Here is a 2,945-nt window from a genome sequence, read left to right on the forward strand (position 1 = left end):
CATAAATCAAACTTTGGGAAATTGTCTTATTTCATGCTGTGACCCACGTGTCTGTGTGCATATGTGTAACGCAATATCTCCTGCAGGTGATCAAACACCTGCCTACTTTACAAGGCGGGTCCTGAATAAAACACTGGGAACAGTACAGATGGTTTGTGGAGCAAACAGTGCTAGTGTTAGCGGCCACTTTCAGAGTGCAGAACATGTAGCGCTTGTAGTGAGTATACCCAGAGTACCATGGACGTTGCTAGTAGTGGTATTATGAAGGTGACAAGCTGTTGAATTGGTGGAAACTACCATGTGAGGCAAGTAACAGTGCTAGTTATAGCAGATATTTCCTGCTCCAATGTGTTTATTGCTGCAGTGAAGAGGGTTTAAAGATGTTGAAAATTAATGGAGCCTTTTAAAGTGTGGGAGAAGGCTTTTATCATTGCATGGCAGAACTTGTTCATGTCCTGAGTATTCCTGGAGAGTTATAATGTGCTGTATGATCAAAATGCCATGCTTTTACCTTGCCAGTATTACAATGTGAATAATAGAGTTGTCAGGTATTAGTTATCCTCCTGATGCAGGCCATGGACCATTAGGTGACTTAAGACTGGGGTGGGGTACAAGGCACATGTATTCACAGCTGTTCTGAAAAGTCTGATGTTAGAGGGATAAAAGCACACACTCATACAGTCTCCCCTCCAAGGCATTCACTGTGACAAACTAGTTGTATATAAGGAAAAAAGCCTCACTTATTTTCACACCTCCCTGTAACTGACCAGTTTCTGTGTGAAGGGACCGTGTTTACCATTTGTTTTGGAGGGAGATCCTCATGTCTCAGTAATCACAGCTGTCTGTCTGCTACAGTACCCCTCAGCTGGCCAGTGCAGTCTTATGATGAACAGGGTGGATGACAAAATTTCTATAGTCAAAAACAAAAATCCTAACCCTTGGGGATTGTCTCAGTATGGCACAACTCAACGTCTCCACCGTTGCTCTCCTGGTGTCTCACATGAGTGGTGAATAAAGCTGGGCAAACATTTTAATCTTATATATTGATTAACAATGCAGTTCTCTGAATGGCTGGAGTGTATGATGTCTGTGCTCCTACAGCTGATCATGGATGTTTTGACAGCAGCCACGTGGGAAATTAGATCAGAGAACTGCTCAAATTACAAGACTGTAGCTAACGAAGTCACCAAAAATTGGCACCTTGTGAAAAAAAATGCACATCAATCCAAAAGTCTCTGTTGGTTTTTACAAATCCACATGAGTCAAAAGCCACTAGTGATACTATTCTGAATATGCTATAAAAAGAGGAACATGAGTATTTGCCTCTGTCCTCATAGATGGGTTAATGCAACCAAAGATAGCACCCTCTGATTAGACTATCATCCGTGAAGGCTTATTGTAGGTCAATGTCAGTGCTCTGAGAATTAAACTTGCCTGTGACGCAGCTCTGTTCATCAGAAATCAACCTCAATGCTAAACAGCTCAAATGGGTTAGTGGGGGGAGGTGGCACTATTTGGCACAGAAACACCATCCGCAGGCACGTCAGCATATGAATGAGTGTTGGCTAACACAACGTATCAAGCACAAAAGGTAATGAGTAAATGTTCTCTGTGACTCTTAATTCAATATTTAAATTACAATAAGTTCTGTTAGCATTTATGTGCTTTATAAACTGGTGTGATCTTTTTCTTTACAAGTGTACAGTGTAAAAGTATTGGTGTATTCAATACGGGTAGGTACAATACACATTGCTATGCCTGTGGGCATGAACATGCAGATGCTCATTTTTCCAGTATAAGCTTGCCTGTAGCATTATCTGTTCTTGTGGCAAGGGGCTTCAAAACATTCAAAGTTCTTTGTTTCTTCCTGTCGGAGTGTGTATCTATCAGCCAGGGTGAGTTTAATCTGCTGAATGTGACTGCGGGGGCATGGGGACCTGTCTGCAGAAGGAGAGCGGAGGAGCTGGTCCCTCAGACGGTCACTTTTAGACCATGCAAGAGGAGATATGATTATGAAATATTTGTGGGGCAAGCATTGATGTATTGTGTGGTTCAAGGTTTGTGTGTGTGTGTGCATAAGTACCTTAAGGTTCCTGAATCTGAGAAGTAAATGGTAATTACTCAGGAGTTCAGTGAGGTCAGTCGTTGGCTGCCTCATTACTGGGGCGGAACATCTCATTAAACTGTGCTGGAAGTGTTGCTTGCATTGGATCAAAGTGTGTTTCTGCATCCTCATAGGGGCTAGATATCACCTAAATATTATCATAGCCATTAAAAATGTATTTTAATGAATGCTTTGATGCATATGTTTAAAACGTATTTCATCTCCTTTAGTTAAATCTGCACTAATCAACAGTGGATCAAATGGCTGTGTAATGTGAGAGTCAAAGCCACAGAGAATAATTACTTGATTCTGCAGCTTCCCTGAGTTCTATGGAGTTTTTAAAGCATCTTTCAGCTCATTGTTTTGGTTTCACAGCCTTCAGCTTTAAGGTTTTGGTTCACTCCTTTCATCATCCTTGTTTCCAGCTGCTGTCGACAGCTGTTTTTATGGGGGGAACACTCTTACAGTATATCCCACTGTACACTGGCTGCCCAACACGACTGGCAGACAGACGATGGTAGTAAAGGCTCTATTCTATTATAAAGCCACGTCCGGTTCTTTCAAACCAGGAACTCAGTGAGACGAAGCGGACCACTTGAGTATATAAAAAAAATATAACCGTGCTGGTTTATTCAAGGATCACAGGCAAAATTAACATCACACGTCCAGGCATCTTCCACCCCCAAAACTGCGCGCAGGCAGCCCGGAAGATGAAAAGACCCCCAACCCAAGATCTCTATACAATTTAATCACTTCGTTGGGCTAGCCCCATCCTACACAGGCAACGTCAAACCGTGACGTCACCTGATATGCCAGCTTTGCAGCTGACCAGAGCAGTAGT

Source organism: Monopterus albus, unplaced genomic scaffold (assembly GCF_001952655.1).
Source record: "Monopterus albus unplaced genomic scaffold, M_albus_1.0 scaffold25.1, whole genome shotgun sequence".
Classification (NCBI taxonomy): Eukaryota; Metazoa; Chordata; class Actinopteri; order Synbranchiformes; family Synbranchidae; genus Monopterus; species Monopterus albus.